The sequence below is a fragment of the Neltuma alba genome, unplaced genomic scaffold (genome assembly GCF_004799145.2).
Source record: "Neltuma alba isolate B1F8T4 unplaced genomic scaffold, ASM479914v2 tig00012536_pilon, whole genome shotgun sequence".
Lineage (NCBI taxonomy): Eukaryota > Viridiplantae > Streptophyta > Magnoliopsida > Fabales > Fabaceae > Neltuma > Neltuma alba.
The window spans coordinates 213102-230890 of NW_021637001.1; the positions used below are offsets into that span (position 1 = coordinate 213102).

Genomic DNA, 17789 nt, shown 5'->3' on the forward strand with positions numbered 1-17789 from the left:
GATAAACCTCTCAAGATCATAATAACTACATTACCATTCTAATGCAATACCAATATATGAAAATTCTCTCTTAGACATTTTGATAAACACCTTATGTGCATCAATATTCAAACATATTTAACAAACTTTTTAATCTTCAAATCCATTACCCAATTAATGTATGCAAGTTTAAAACTTTCTAAATGCAATTCAAGATTTAGCAGCAACTTACACAAACCCACATTCCATTTGCGACATATAGAATAACCAAAAGGAGGAAGATTGCTCTTGAACTTACCATATTTAGTGGAGCTCTCAGAGAAGGGAGAATGCAGATGTGGCATCAACTTGGAGAGAAGAGAGGACGTAGGTGAGTTCGCTATAGGTGGCTTTGATGATGACCTTTTTTTCTTCCCTCGAGACACCTACTTGGAGAAGAGAATGATGATGAGCTGTGCATGTGTTGACGCCATCAATTTAGAGAGAAGAGAAACGCCAGGTTGAGTTGGAGTTATGGTCACGAGCTGGAGCTGTGGAGATAGGAGGGAGGGAGAGTCACGCAACACTACTTAGGGTACATGTTTTTAAAATGTTAGGCACATTCTCCTCTGTTTTAATAAAACAAACGAGAAGGAGCCTGTTCTCATCAGTTAATGAGAACAAACAAGAACCTTCTCATCTGTTATTAATATAACAAATGAAAAGGAACCACATTCTTGTCTGTTCTTATTAACAAATGAGAAACTTCTCATCTGTTATTGATGCATCTTCTCGTCTGTTTTAGAGAACATACGACAACATGGAGGTTATTCTTGTCTATTTTACTTAAATAGACAATAATATTGACTTTTTCTCCTCTTCTTTCATAAACAAAAATGAACAGGGAAGGTAAAAAGCATATTTTCTTGTATTGGCTATAGTTTACTTTTATAGTTGTGGTTGACTATGAGTAGCTAAGCACTTTGTTCTAAGATTATTTTGAACTCTTGTATGGATTAACACTCGATTACTCATCTCAGTTCTTGATTAATCTTATATATGTGTTTATTTTACTCTTTTTTTAATGCCTCTAGATGCTTAATCACAACTTAGCTATTCTATTCAATTGAGTGATGCATAAGAAGACTAGCTTGAGTGTAGAACTTGGATAAAATTGTATAAGAACTTGAGGTTTGCTTGTTGAATGGATAGTTTTGTTTGTAAGAAGATAGAGATATACTTGCCAGCCTTAGTCACTTTAGGATTGAAGCTTAAAATTGGATTTTATTAATTACAATAAGAGATTGAGAAATTAATAGAACTAAACACTTGTTCTTGACTTGAGAAAGTTTTTACAGGTACTTTTTGAATCATAGACTAACACTTATTTTTATTAAAAACATCCATGAGAGGAGATAAATTAAATATTATGAAATACAAAGGAGAGGAATAATCCTAGGTCCCTTTTATCCCATGAAGTTTAAGAATCAATTATTTTCATTACTTTCCAGTTTTAAAATTGTTTTCAAAATTCACTTTCCCAATAAAATATTTGTATGGCTCAACTTAACTAAATTCATTTAGTCTTTTGTTTGGTCATGATTTTTGCACAAATCTCCGTGAGAACGATCTTTTCTTATTATTGTATTACTTATCACGATCCGTGTACTTGCAGTGTGAACAATTATATATAAAAATATATTATAAAATCAGAACACATCATCAACATGAGATTATATTATATTATTCCCTTCCTTTTTTATGAAAAATTTTAAAAGGAAACAAACAATGGTGGAGTTTTCACAAGAAAGAGAGTATAAAATTGATGCTTAACTGCAAGGAAAAGATTACATGTTTTGATGCTTAACTACAGCATTATAGAACAAACAAACATACAACAATCAATACATGGTCATAAGATAGGAAAGAGCTACTACCTGTATCATCTCTTTCTAGCTCAAACCTAGGCCTGAGTAATCGGTTATTCGGTTCAGTTAATGAAAATAACCGAAATAACCAAAACCAAATATATCATAATTTTGAAACCGAACTGAAACCGAACATAATGAACTAACCGAACAGAAATAATGAAAATATATTCGATTCAGTTAGTGGGTTTGTTCAATTATTGGGCCCTTTTCTAGGCTTTTTTTCTAAACGTATCATACCAGTTTGAAATGCCAAAAAAAGTGTAAATAGTAAGACTATGGATTTTTTGGGCTTCTTTTGGGTAATGAAATTGGATATTTGACAGGTGTAATAAAAGTTCTAAATTCCAGACATATATTACTAATAATCAACTTCATCTTTCAACATCAATCCAAACATAATTAAAATCCAAACAAACTAACCAAGTACCAATAATATAACATTTGAAATTCAAAATTACAACAAATTCCATAAAATCCTTATCCCCAAATTCTTATATAATTTGGCTTCATGCTTTTTCTTTTTGTAGTTCCACTTGCTATTGGCATTGAAGTTTGTTTGAGTAGCCCCATCATCCCCGTCTCGAGCATTACCCATGGTTTCACCATATGAAGACATCTATAATCAATCAAATTATATAAGAAACTAAATGAGGACAATTTATAATGAATAGAATGAATAGATAATTCCCATCTGTAATCAATCTCTCTTCTTTTTAATTTAAATTTTCTGAGCGGAGAGGTATTTGTGCAATGCAGTGCAAAACAACATAAAGGGATAGGGGTTCAGGCTGAATTTTCTTAGTGATACTTTTACAGCCAAATCAAATTTACAAGGGATCTAGTTGTTTAGCTTTATGTTTCGTGGAGAGAAAAAAATTGAATTACATGCCAAATTAATTATCTCAATCAGTTAGTTAATATTCTATCTAGCTAAGAACACTGCAAGCAAAGAAATGAATCTAACCGTATTAAATTCAGCTCTGTAAGCAAACAACAGCAGCATGGCAAGTTGCAAAATAAGGACGAACTAGCGCACATACCTTGTAATTCAGAAGAAGGCAGCGATGGTTGAAAACCAAATGAAGAGGCAACAAAAGCGGAGGAGCTGAAAGATGGGGAAGAGGACTTGAAGTTACCCCTTTTGACTGGAGAGGCACTGGAAGGCTTTGATGAAGCTCATAATAGAGTTAAGGAGGGAGGCCATGATCAACCAATTTGGAGGCACACAGAGACTGAAAGATGAAGTAGAGTCACCAAAGTCCAAATAGAAGATGATGGAGGAGAGGATGTCAAAACCCACAACCCACAAACTTGAAGCTCTTAGAGATGAACAATGAGAAGCTGAGAAGTTGAGAAGGGAAGGAGGAAGGAGGCAGAGGCAATGATGGTTGATTTTAGATCTTCTCCAGCGGAGGACGGGAGGATGACAGTACAATTTCAGATCTTCTCCTGCTGAGAAGGGGAGGACGAAGGAGGGTAGAGTTAGAAGTTACGGTGTGCCGCGTGTGACTGGTGGGATCTAGGGCAAGAGCTCAATTGGGACACTGATAGTAGGGAAGAGCTCGGCTAGTGGGATCTAGGGCAAGAGCTCTGCTCAATCGACGAGTGTGTGTTTAGTCTTTGTGAGAGGGAGAGACCAAGAGTACTAACTAATGGAGAGGGCACTGGGCTAGAGCTCAACTCTGGGCTCAGGAGTGAGGCAAGCCAAGTACCGGGTCTAGGTATAACTAGACCGAAATATTCTAAAATTAGAAAAAGGAGAAAGATAGGGAAAAAATTTTAAAAAACAATACTATATTTGGTTATTCAGTTATAACTGAAATTTTTTTATCGGCACCGAACCGAACACCAAACACCAAAATAACCAAAAAAAATAAAAAGCGAATTAACTGAACCGAAAAAACTGAATTAAATTCTGTTCGATTTGGTTTTCAGTTACAGTTTGGTTTTGCTCACCTCTACTCAAACCTGACGGACTCCTTTTTCTTCTGTTCTTACTATGGGCTTAAGCAAATGTCAAAATCTATTGTATTCATAAGAGTAGATTAATACGTGGTTCAATACAATTTCTAAGTTAAATAACTTCTTAAAATCCTAATTCTTCTTTAAACTCTACTCTTACTTAATAGTTGGTCATGATGGAAAATTTTCATATTTAAAGACATTTGAAATGTCTTCCCTTCTTAATCCTTACAATCTAATACATTTGTATGTATAAATACTTATTTCAATGGCATACAAATTTTCCCAAAATCCCAAACTTTACTTCATTAACTTAGCTTACTTGTAGCTGACTTATTTTCTTACTTGGAAATTCTTTTCCCAAGCTTAGCCTACACAACCTCATCTTCTAAATTCGTTGGAGTTATCAAATAAAGAAAAATTCAATTTTCTCTAGCTGAAAGAAGTTGACCGAAACAGGGCATGGAAAAAGGAAAATCATTAACACAATTCTTTTGCTGCCAAACATATTTTAGGGTCTTTAAACATGTCTTAGATGTAATATAAGAAATTAAGTCACTTCTCTCATGTTATTACATCCCATTACGGTGAAATTTTAATCCTTTAGTTCACCATAATCAAACTCATAGGGATATGTGTGTGTCTATATATATATATATATATCATGTCTAATATCTTCTTCCCATCTTTATGCTGTCAGGCTTCAATATGAAATCTGGAAATTTTCAGATGTTTTTTCTCCTTTGAAAACCATCTCATTGAAATGTTTAAGCATGTTTCAACAATCTCAAACACTTATCTAATATTGGGAAGCAATAAATTGTACTCTCCTTTTGAATTCTCAACCTTAAAATTTACTTCGATAAATCTTTATTACTATACATTAGCTAATATTCACATAACCAATCTATTTTAGCATTCAAAAAGTAAACTATGTGAAGAATTTCAGCTCATAACATTAATTTAATGATCACTTAATGTCTCTAACCATGGCTTAAATATAGTTAAACTATTTATTATATCCAAATGATGTTAAACAGTAGCCCCCATGTATTTTTCGATCCGCCAAAAAGTTCTGTCATAACCAAACACACACACAACTAACTAAAATGGAGTCTACAAAAATGGGTGCTCAATTTTAATAACATATAAATAGAAACATCTAAACCTAAGTAATTCTAAATACATATTGGAGACTCAATCAAATAAAGGAACTAAGAAAACTTCCCAATAAGTCTTAAATTCAAACCAGGCTTCTCAGTCATCAAGAGTTGGACCCTTCACACCCCCATGAAGCTGGAAACAGGTAATATTCGATGCAACTCACAAGCTCCCACGAAGAATGAAGGCTGGAATGAGTGGAATGGAAGAATAGATGAAGAAAATGGAAAATCGGTTGGTGGAACTGATGGAAATTGATGGAGAGGAGAGAAATTGGTGAAATGGAGTGAAAGAATGGTGTTTGAAAGGCTAGGCTCTGAGTATTTGCTGTTGAGAAGTCGGGTTTGGTGAGAAAAATGGGTTAGGGTCCGATGCTAATTTACTTATCATGAACGGCATTTTCAGGCTGAGAATCGTGCATTCGCTGTCTATTCGCCGTGACGCATGCAATGGCGAATGGACACATTTTGTGGGTGTTTCCGTTTGTCCATCGCTAGCCTTTCGCCGTGGCCAATGGGGACAGCCAATGTGACAATTTCAGCACCCTTTATGCTAATGTTGTGTATTGTTTTGATCTTTCTTTTTGGTTTCAATTCCCAAATTTCCTACGGTAAAAATCAATATAATATAGCATCAATTTCCCTAGAGATTAATGAATAATAATTAATCACCAATTATAACAATTTTGCTCTTAATTAGCACTATCATCAAGCACACTATAACCAAAACAACTCAAAATAAATGCAATAGAACCCATAAAACATGACATAACCCACAAACGTAATATGATTTAGTGTAGTGAAATAGAGTTACATTAGCAATTCATTTGTAAATTTGTAAATTTGTATTTAGGTCGACGATTTGTCATTGACTGTACTCTGGTTCAATTGCCTCTTGCAAGCTGATTGTTCTAAGATGTTTGAACCAAATTTGTTGGTTATCGTAAATTTGTTAGTGGTTATACTCTGGTTCAGTTTGCTGAAATTGATCAGGAGAAATTTCATGAATACTTGATGACATGGATAGGATTCATGAGCTTCTACGTTATTTGGGAAATTACAAATGTCAAGTATTTTGTAGTAAAATTAGAAGGATAAGCTTGGCCGACAAGATGTGATATGAACACTTCACTTGAATTCGCCATTAATTTAGTTACCTTCAAACTTTTTTTCAATATATGGAGGAGCTTCTTAGTTATAGCTAGTGGTTTTGCAAAATATGCTACTTAAGTGGTGCCAATAAATCATCGCTGAATTTTATTTTATACTAATTTGAGACCATTAAATCCATATCAGCATTTTTATATTGGTTTGTCCTTGCTAACAGAGTTTCATTTAGTTTGATATTGTTGCCATTGCTTCAGGATGAAACTTAAGTTTTGACTGGTCCGTCTTTTGAGCCTACTGATAAAGTTTCATAAAGTTTTGCAGTTCAAGGTTCTCATGGTGATCGATCGTCAAATCGATGACATCATAATTAAATAAAAGTTTAATAAACATAATTATAAATTTGAGCATGGAACGATGATCGTTTATGCCAAGTTTCATCACCTTCCTGGGAATTCCACTGCAGTGAATCATGTTTGGCAACAAGGATACTCTCCAACTTCATCCTGCGTCTGGAGATAGTCTCAAATCTTTTAGTCAACTTGATTTTCTCAAAGCTTCCTATTATCCTGTGAAAGATCACCGCAAGATTTTACTCCGAAAGGGAAGTTTATTCACTCCCTCTCTTTCTCTATGCATATAAATATAGTAAAAATACCAGAGATTTGTTTTCTTAAATATAATAAAAATAAGTATTGTTTTTTGAATTTTCACCAAAAAAGGTATTGTTTTCTGGATGATGAGACTTGGATGGAGAGATAATGTGAGTTGTGTGTGCAGAGGAATGTGATTTTAATGTTTCGGTCACCGGTCCGGTCCGTGTTTAAAATCATTGGTTTGGAGAGTAATCGAGATAAGAAGAATCAACATCGATGGGTTGTTCAGTGTTAGCCCCCTTTTATTCTCTTGAGGGACAAAATTATATATAGGCAATTGAAAGTGATTGATGAGGGGGCATCAAGCTTGATTTCTCCCAGAACATCGAAGTATCATCAATGTTCCAAACACACATGTGTACATAATTGTTGCATAAGTTCTTGTCCCACAATTTGGACCTATTTTGATTTTGGTTTCTTAAATTTCAAACTCGTGGTTTTAGTCTTTGAAATTCAGTTCATCTTAAAACATTAGTCTAGAGGGGTAATAATATTAAAATATACTGAAGTGTCATAAACAACTTTAAAGTGGTGACATATACTTACCTGATAGCACTTAGTTGAATCTTGTGTGAATAACAAAGAAGAAGAAAAACAAAGAATAGGTCCTTAAAACATGTTATGCTTTGAGAACTCATCCTTTTTGTATAATTTATTATCCACACAAGATTTAACTAGATGTTATTTGGTGAGACCATATCACTATTTTAAGATATATTTTAACATTGTTACATTTCAAGAGGCTAACATTTTAAGACGGACTGTAACATCCGGAATTTTCAAACTTTAGGAGAATTAGGAAAATCAAATTATCAAAATTATTTAATGCCTATAAAAATTGGAAAAAAATCATGAAATAAAAAATTTGGAGACCTAGAATTTTATTGAAAATTTTATTTTTCAAAAAGTGACTTAAATAATTTTAAAGTTAATTTCGAGAATTAACAAGACCTATTTTCTTGAAAATTTAAGGAAAAAATAGTTAGAGGATTATTTTTGAGTTGAAATTTTTGGAATAACTATGTTATGAGATAAACAGATTAATTGAGGTGTAAAATTCTTAAAATGATTTAAGGATAAAATTTTGGAATTAAGTGCTATTTTCTTGGAAAATTTAAGAAAAATAGTTAGAAGTTGATTTTTGACCCAAAATTTTTATGGAAATTATTTTGAGGGTCAAAGAAGCTATTGGATAATTGGATAAGGAAAATCCATATAAAATGTTGTGAAATAATTTCCAAAGTCATTTGATTATTTCAGAAATATAGAGAAAGGATGAAAGTGAAACCAAAAATAGAGGGGCAAAATTGTCTTTTCCCATACTCTCCACCCATTCAACCAAGCTGACTCCCTTTCCATCCTCATTTCCACGCTGCAACAGAAAAGAAAAGAGAGAGAGAGTTATTTGATTATTTCAGAAATATAAAGAAAGGATGAAAGTGAAACGAAAAAGAACAGAGGGGAAAATTGTCTTTTCTCACACTCTCCACCCATGTAACCAAGCTGACTCCCTTTCCATCCTCATTTCCACGCTGCAAGAGACAGAAAGAGAGAGAGAGTTAGAGGGGGGAGAGAGAGAGAGGGGTCGAGAGGAAGAAGAGGAAGGAGAAGGAGGTGATCGGAGGTTGATGTCCTACATGCAACGGTGGACTTTGACTAAGGTGAGTCTTATGAACATCCTCCTCCCTTTCTTTTCTTCTGCCGTGGTGTTTTGGGAGATATATCAACAATTCAAAGTTTGGAGTTATGGAGGAAAATGAGCATCTTAAGGGATTAAGGGTAGGGAATGATTGATGGGTGGTTGATCGTGTGAATGATGCTGTTGGATGTTGTTATTTTTTTTCCCCCTCTCTGCATTGTCACTGGTTGCTCTGGTCCATAACTAGCGAAACAGCGGAGCTCTTTTTCTTGTTGATGGCATCGGGTCCTTAGGTTTTAAGAGGGGCATATATGTGTGTATAAATATATAAGTTTGAATGATGCTTACTTCTTCCTTTTGTGATCATTATAACTGGTTTGGGGACTGTCTTTGAATCTGGAACCAAAAACATTTCCTGATTTGTCATTCTGTGAGGCGTGATATATTGAGAGGGGAGGAGGAATTGAAAGCTCATATAGGAATGTATATGCAAACAAGGTAGCAATATATGATTTACATAGAAATTTGCATTGGATATATTTTATATATATGGGCCGTGAATTTGAATGTTGAGGAAGCTAAAATCTGGCTAAGATTGTCTTGTGGGGTATTAAATAAGTAGGTATGATGAAGTTCCCAAATGATTAATGGGTAACGTAGAAAATTAAATCTTAGTTAGAAGAGATATTGTTCCAAGCCCTTTAAGCTTTTGAAAGAAGGAGGTAACTTGTTTTAAGATGAAGATATAATAAGATAGTTATGGTTGAATAGATTAACGAATGGAACTCTTTTTAGTTGAATGGAAATGTATCTGGGACTTAAAATGTTGATTTAAGTGTTAAATTGGAATGGGAAAGGTGATGCCAAAATCTGAAAAATGATTTCCATAAATCATATGAAGGCCGTGAGAAGCAATAGCTAGGATTGAGAGTGATTAAATGGTTTGGGTATTATCCTTCAGTCTAGAACATTATTCCAGATTCAATTTTAAAGTATGTAAGGGGGGTTAAAAGATTAAGAATGGTTTATAATTAGCTATGAAGATTGGGATTAATGTTTCCAGACTAAAGTGGACATGATTATGATGAATTTAGAATTAATGAAGAAAAGTTGTTTGAGGTGAGTAAAAAGAATTTGGAGCTCAAGTATTGAAATGATGTTATTTAGATTGAAGAAAGCAAGTAAGAAATGAAATAAGTTAAGCCAATTTTAGAAGCAAGTATGAAGTATTGAAATAATGATTTAAACATTAACATACATGCTTAAGTGTTAGGAGAATAGAATGGGAGGTATCATAGTACACACACACACACACTTGTGTGTGTCTCGGCCTAGTTTGCAAAAGTAGAGCTGGATTTTAATTGATTTGATTTCAATGGGATTAGAATGATTGAAGCAAGGAAGGAGACATTGTTTGTCCTTAAATATAATAGATAAAACGTAATGTTTTTTTTTTCTAAGATGACTAGTTACTAAGTAAGGTAAGTGATTGGAGTGTGAAGAGAAGGAAAAACATTTCGAAAGGCATATTATGAATATGAAAAATTGTCCAGAATAATCAACTATTATGTAAGCATAGAACTTAAAGAAATTTGGGATTTAAAGAAAATTATTTAACTTGTAAATTCTAATTGGATCAAGTGGTAACCTACCCTTGCATATGCAATAAGGTTCGATATTTGTGTAAGCCCACCAAGGACACAACTCAAGAAGAAGAAGGTTAGATTTGATTCGGAAGAGGAAGATCTAGGTAATAGTTCTTTTCTACCTTATACTTGTGTACGATTACTGCATGTCTGTTTGTAATATATTGCTGTTTTAAAGTATGAGAGTATGAGAACATGTAATCCTTAATTCCTTGCATGAATTATTTAGCCGTGGCCACGTGTAGTTGATAGACATGGGGCAATATTTGCCAATTATTTGTGTACTATTTATTCAGCTTGTCTATCTATCATTGAGCATAAAAGCTTAATTGCATAGCTTGCAAGGTTATGCTCTACTTGGCTTGTTTTGCATGCTTATGGAAGCCCTAGTTGTTAGGGTATCAAAATAAAACCGAATAAGAAAATGCACCATAATGGTGCAATCCAAGTCGTGTTCACTTTGAGGAGCCTTTTTGATTCCTAAGCAATCTAAATGACAAAAACATGTTTAAAAGGGTAAAAGCTGGGGGTTTTATCCTTGAAAACTAGAGAGTTAAATGTACTATGATAGAAGGTAAATATTTTTAGTATTTTTTTTGATAAATTGCTTCATTGGAAAAGAAATAATGCAATAAAAACTAAGGATGAAAAAGTTTGAAAACTCTTGATGATAAAATGCTCCTTAGAGAAATGATTTAACCTTCCTAGCTTCTTAAATTAGTGGAAATTTCTTTAGAAAACCAATTTCAAAGATTGAATGAGTAACCACTCAAACTTAGGTGAGTTAACTTGTCAATGAGACTCTTGATCTAAGGACTCATAACAATATTAAACACCTTCCTTAATGCACAACTAGGAGATTAATGCAATGATGTGAAAAACTTGGCAAATTAACCAAAAGTGTACACAAGCCGCTACACTTAGCCAGGAAATACATTAGATTAACTAATCCAAAATACTTACAATCAAGAGTAGCAATGGTCAATGCAAATCACACATCTATCACATCATCTCTTTATCTAATCCAAATCACAAAGATAAATACAATAAAAATTCAGCTCCAGCAACAGTATCCAAATCTAACCCACATTGAACAACTACTAGCTAAAGGAAGTGGAAAAAGAATAAAGAAACTTCCCAAGTGAATGCTTCCAAGCCTTCATCATTCTCCTTAGGGCAAGGATGTTTAGCTCCTCATAGATGTAGGAATTACTTCACCAAGCTCTAGACTCATCAAGACAGCCATGGTAAGTGCAGGAAAATGAAATAGATCAATGAAAAATGGAAGAGAAATGATGGTAGATGGATAGAATGGGAGAAAAAGCTTTGGAATGGGTAGTGGCTGCTTAGGGTTCAAATTTTGCAATGCTAGGGATCATATTGGACAAGTTAGAGCAGGTATGGGAGTTGATGTCTCAGATTTTGGGTCAAAATCTTGAATCTATTTTGCTAAGGCAATCTCACCGTGGTGAAAGTGCATACTCACTGCAGCAAATGGCACGCATTAAATGAAGTTGTGCATTTTGGTCCATATGATCTTCTTCTATCATTTTTAGAATCTCTTGATTTTTGATGGTGATTTCCTCAGGTCCTTGGTTGTCATTCCTTCAATTGACTTCGTTTGATTTGACTTTGACTCGAAATATAATTTAGGTGACTGTATTCATATTCTTCAGAATTAACTCAATTCGATTAAATCAATAGAATGATGACAATTTTTCTCTTTACAACAACTAACACCAAGAAATCACCTTACTTTCCAATTTGTCATGAAATTACACCAAATCATGTGATTAGGCATGGTGAATATCATAAAAACTCATGAAATGACATTAATTAACATGGTAAAAATAGGTTATATCACATGCATCATGTAATCTGCACATTTGTTTGATGAAAATTACTACTATGGGGATTCTCTAGAATCTCACACTCCCTTTTATGATGTATAGCAAAGGCTAGTAGCTCAAAAGGCAAGGAGGTTGTTTAAGAAGAAGGTGGGTTGGTTAAAGAGCAAGAATGCTTGCTGTATTTTGTATATACATAAATGCGAGTGGTCAGTACTTGCTTTGTATAGCTATAATCTTGTATCCTCCATACAAAGGTCACTACAAAAAAACAGTTGATTAGCAACAGAATTTGCGACGGAAAAAAATTCCATTGCAAATTAGCAACGGAATTTGGGACGGAAACAAATTCCGTCGCTAATTTCTAACTGAATTGCGATGAAAATTCCGTCGCTAATTTTTTTGATGGATTAGCAACAGAATTTTTCCATCGCTAATCCGTCAGAAAATCTGTCAATAAATATTTAGCGACGGAATCTTTTGCCGTCAGAAAATTCCGTCACTAATTCCGTTGCTAACTTTTGCCATCAGAAAATGCCATCACTAATCCGTCAAAAAAATTAGCGACGGAAATTCCGTCGCAATTCCGTCAGAAATTGGCGATGGAATTTGTTTTTGTCGCAAATTCCATCACAAATTTTAAGAAAATAAATTACATAGGATATATATACAAGTAGGAAAATACTGTTTATCATAATCTATTTAAATCATTTAATTTTTTATATGGAATAATTTATTAGATTTTATTATAGTAGTTATTTTTTTAATAACAAGATTTTTTGACTAATTGTAAATGATTTTCTTCAAATATGTAAAACACATATACATAATATAATATAATGTAATATAATATATATATATATATAAAATTAAATTGTATATCTTATCAATGTTAATTAAAAAATAAATTTAAAAATTATTTATAAAAAATTATTTATGATTTAAAATTCAAAATTAGTGTCGTTAGAAATTAAAGTTATATTAAAAATATTTTTTAAAAATAAAAAATTATAAAAATAGTAAAACAAATATTTAAAAATTATTTTTCATTAAAATAGTTATGATTAAGATTATCATATAGTATATTTTTAGTTTTTAATAATATATATGTATATATAATTGTTTGTGTAAAATAATATAATATATATTTAATTTTATATAATAAGTCAACAGGTTCATTGCAGTTCAACTGGTAAAGCCGCACGTGTGCACGGAGGAGGTCCTGGGTTCAAGCTATGGAGAAGTCACCTTGAGAAGGGAATTATGTAGTGGTGACACGTGGCAGGCAAAGGTGAGGTGGCAGGTGGAGGTGAGGTGGCAGCACACATGGCAGTAGACGTGAGGTGGCAGCGACCCATGGAGGTGGTCCCCAGTGATGACGTGGCAATTGGTAGAGGTGCCACGTGGCATTTTATTTTATTTTTAAAAAAATCGAGTTAGCGACGGAATTTTTCCGTCGCTAATTTGCGCCGAAAATTTATGTCAAGAATTAGCAACGGATTAGCGACAGAAAAATTCCATCGGTAATGAGCGATAGAAAATCCATCTCTAATCCGTTGCTAATCCGTTTTCGTCGCTAAATTCCGTCGTTAAAAGCATGTTTTTTTGTAGTGGATGTGCTCTGCCTGGTGCAAGGAAGTGCCATCAATCGAGATGGCCATTATGTTTTAATGTAACATTAGTAGTTAATATGAGATTTCATGGTATGAAATCGTTATAGGTGATAATAGAATAGTTGAAAGCAAGGTGGATTGTGAGTCACTCGTATGCTTTTTTAAAAGTTTCAATTTTTAGACAATGAATTTCAATTTTATTTTCATGTTCAACTCTTGCATTGGAATTCTATTTTTAAATGATTTATGTTTTGAAACAAAAAAAAATTATCCAATTTTTTCCAAGTTAGAAACTTGGCGTTCAATGATTGACAAACTTTATCATGACCCTATTAGTATATATTAAAGTTAGGTACTATACAAGATATATTCTAAACTAAAACCACAACTTTAAAATTTGAGAGATTAAAACTAAAATAAACCTAAATTTCAAGAATCAAAATTATATTAACCCAAATATTAATTTTCAACAAAGTTCGACGTTGTGGGTAGATAGTTGAGTCACTTAAACATGTTGCTAAGAGTTTAGTCCCAACTGTTGTGCATGAAAAAAAAAAAAAAAACCATTGTTGGGAGATGCAGTGTCCACTTCTGCAGCCTCAAAAGCAATTATTGGCTATCAGTAAAGGGATGCGCTTGGTAGAAAAAATGACTTCTAGTTTTAATTTAAATAGTTATTTGAAAATATTTTAATGATTCATTTAAGTATAGATTTAGGCTTTTCGGTCAAAAACAGTATAGCTTTCGGTTTTTTAGATATATTTTTACATAGATAAAGTTTCAATTTATTTAATAGTAAAAAATAAATAAGATTTATATTAACCTTCAAAGTAAAAGAAACTTAATTGTGAATTACATAAAAAAATAATTACCTGTCATATTAAACAAAAAAATATTGTTATCTCATATATATATGCGGCAAATGGTGATCTCCGTGGCACAAATTCTTTGCTTTTCAAGCAACTCATAGACTATCTTGAAACCACATTAGAGTTCAACTAGTCGAGTTTAAATGGGCTTGGCTGTTATACCGATTCTACTCTTCTTGACATCTGCTTATTGTGTATTCACATAAACAATGAGATTGTGTCTATGTTGATGTGAAAGTAGGCCAATTAGTTTGTAATTTTTTTCTTTTAAGAGACCAATACATATTTATAAAAGGGAAAATCATATTGAAGAAGTTATATGATGAGAATGACATATAAAGACAACCACATTTAATATCTGGCCATCTCGTGGAAGGACTAAAGATATGAATAAAGGTTAGTAGGGGGCAAATAAAATTTTAGGAATACATTCAAAACATTGTATTACTATTGCTCGAGTTAAGACAAAAAGCACAATTTTAAAAAATTTTGGGTACCAAAAGATAATTTTAAAACTTATGCCTACAAATTTTAAAAAAAATTCAAAAAATTTATGGAAGGTGGAGAAAAATGTCTAGGACCAAGCTCAATTATGACGAAAAATAAATAAAGAAAATAATTTTTTAGAAAAAATTAAAAAAAAGGTAAATTTATTTTAGGATTAATGTGAATTTATTAAAATGGTTTCATATCCTAGAAATGAAAATTGTGGTTTAAAGTATATTTTAAGTGATTTTACACAAAAATGGGGTAATTTCTCAAAAAATTAAGGAAATACTTAGAGACCAAATTTGTATTTGAGAAAAATTAGAACATTACTCCCTAATAAATGTGAATTATTGATGGTCTCTCATTAGTTATATGATCAAATAAATTTCAAAAAGCATTTGGGAAAGACTATGGCATTAAGGTACAATTTTAACCCCGATCTTATTTTTTGATATAATTTTGCACCTGATTTTTTGTTTAAAGTGCAATTTTATCTCTAATCTTTGGGTGAGGGTCAAAATTGCACCCAAATATTAGAGATAAAATTGCACCTGAAAAAAAAAATCAGGGGTAAAATTACACCTGAAAAATAAAATCAGGGACAAAATTGCACAACTAAAAGATTAGGGATAAAATTACACCTCAAAAATAAGATTAGGATCAAAATTGCACCTTAACCCAAGATTATATTATTCTCATGATAATTGAAAGATTGTTCATCCAAGGCATTTATATCCCATCTATGTCATAAAAGGGGCATATATAAAATGATAATACATTTATGCCGATTATAGGACAATAAATTATGTATATCAAAAGACAATTTACCAACCTGTTAACCACTTCTGTGAAAAGTTTTAGTTCTTCCAAAGTGCCGTGAACATCATAAATATCATCGATTGTAGTTATTAAGCGATATCCTTGGACATCACTCTTCTAAACTTTTCATGTTCTGGTTCAAAAGCCACACTCACTGTCCAAATGAAGCTTTCCGCCATTCTATCCCTTGCAAAATTCAGTTTTTCTCCAAGTCCAGTTTCTTTCCACCATCTTCAAATAGAAAACATTAAGTGAAAAAGATTGGCTTATTAATTAGGACGTAGTATGCTTATTTTCTCCTTGGTTTTTTTCTAAAATTTTTTAAGGGCTAGAGCTTACTAAAATTCTTCTTGTAGTTCCATCGATTTTTATAATTGAAAATAAAACCATTCAGAAACATGTTTGAAACTCATAATCTTATTGGGTTGAATTGTAAAATAAACCAAGTGTTGTATACTTACGAAACAAACTTCAAAGAGACTGAAAATTTTACTTGAAAATATTCAACGAATAAAATGCTTCCTAGCAGCTTGACTATGTATCATTATTTTCACCTTGATGCATGTTTCATATCCTCTTGGTGGGTGGCTTGTACGATGTTGAAGTCCAATTTAGCAAGCTTGAGCAAAGAAGGGTTCATGTTTAATCTTCTTTTATAGACATTGATGAACCATCGAGTTGCTAATCTTGACAACCTCCAATGTAGTGGAAGCTCCAGGGCATGACTAACCAAGAGTGATATTTCATCGTTCCACTACTTTTTTGTTCGCAAATTCTTTGAGATGAGTTGTTCTAAACTGTCTTGCTTTTTCCAATGCTATTTCACCTTCCATTGAATGAAAAGATGCTTCATACAGGGATAGCATACCCTTGATATCACCCGAAATGCAAGAATGAAAATTGCCGTTGTCATCTAGGAATCCGTCAAATGTCTCTGAAAATAACCATGCAATTATAAATTGAATAATTGTTAGCACTGGTTAATTAAGACAATTTGTGTACTTTATAATTTGTGAATAAAATTTATGCCTGCTGACACATCATAGTAGCCTTGTTGTCTTAATAGTCTGAATTCAAGAGCCATGGCATATAAATTGTCATTTATTTTTAATGTGTCATTATTGTAAATATTTTCCATTATGTTCCTTATCTCTCGCCTAAAATGAGAAGCCACTTCCAGTCTTTGCAAGTCATCGATGAGCTCTAGTTGTTCTACAGCATTTGGCAAAGTCAAGAGCATCACTCTTCTTTCTTCAACCGATCTCTTTCTTCTAGATATGACTCTTCCTGTAAACAATTCAAAGTTGGGCCATCATAAATTGTCGGTCATGATTAGAAAATCGACCATTCGCAAGGGAAAAAAAATATCATCATGACATGGAACAAAATTTCAACAAAACAAGTAAATGAACGTGAAACAAGCCATACCACAAAATCACTTCTTATCGATTGGATATAATCACAATCCCAAATTGAGGGTTGAAAGTGATTTGCAGATCGGCAAGAAGTATTGCTTTGATTATTGGAATCAATAGTGGTTGAAGCCTTGCAATGCATTGTATTTGGAAAACCGGAGGTCTTGATTGTTGAAAGCGGTGGTGCTGGTTTTGTTTGGAGCATTTTGGTTTTGAAGATAATTCTATTTGAAAGCAGGGGAAATTGGTAGAGAGCCATTGGAGTGAAAAAAAAAAAGAGCTTCTACTTAGTTCTAGCTTTTTTGGCTATGTTCTGAGGAGAATGGAACCCCAAGTTCGCTATTTATAATGGGTATGAGTCCTTTAACACCAAATACTTAGATGAATCTTTTTTTATTTTTGGTTTGCATGATGACAAAGAAAGGCTCCATTTTTATAGTATTTTGTACAGAAAGCTATGTAAAGGTTTGTTATAGTGTTGTATGGAAATCTCAAGGAAGCCGCATGAAAATATATAAAATATTCCTATTTAATTATTTAGTGTGAATTTTCTGAAGAATCATTAATTATTTTTAAATTTTTGTGAGAATCATTTATCGTTTTTGGTGTGATGAAATTATAGGGCATGGAAATAGAAATGAAAATGATTTTCATGAGAATGTTTGTCTGGTATGATGG

General features: G+C 32.8%; 1 pseudogene; it reads right to left on the minus strand.

The window, feature by feature from the left end:
• Window positions 1-5440: 5440 nt before the first annotated feature.
• LOC114728498 ((-)-alpha-terpineol synthase-like) lies at window positions 5441-17370 on the minus strand (annotated as a pseudogene).
• Between the last annotated feature and the right edge of the window lie 419 nt (window positions 17371-17789).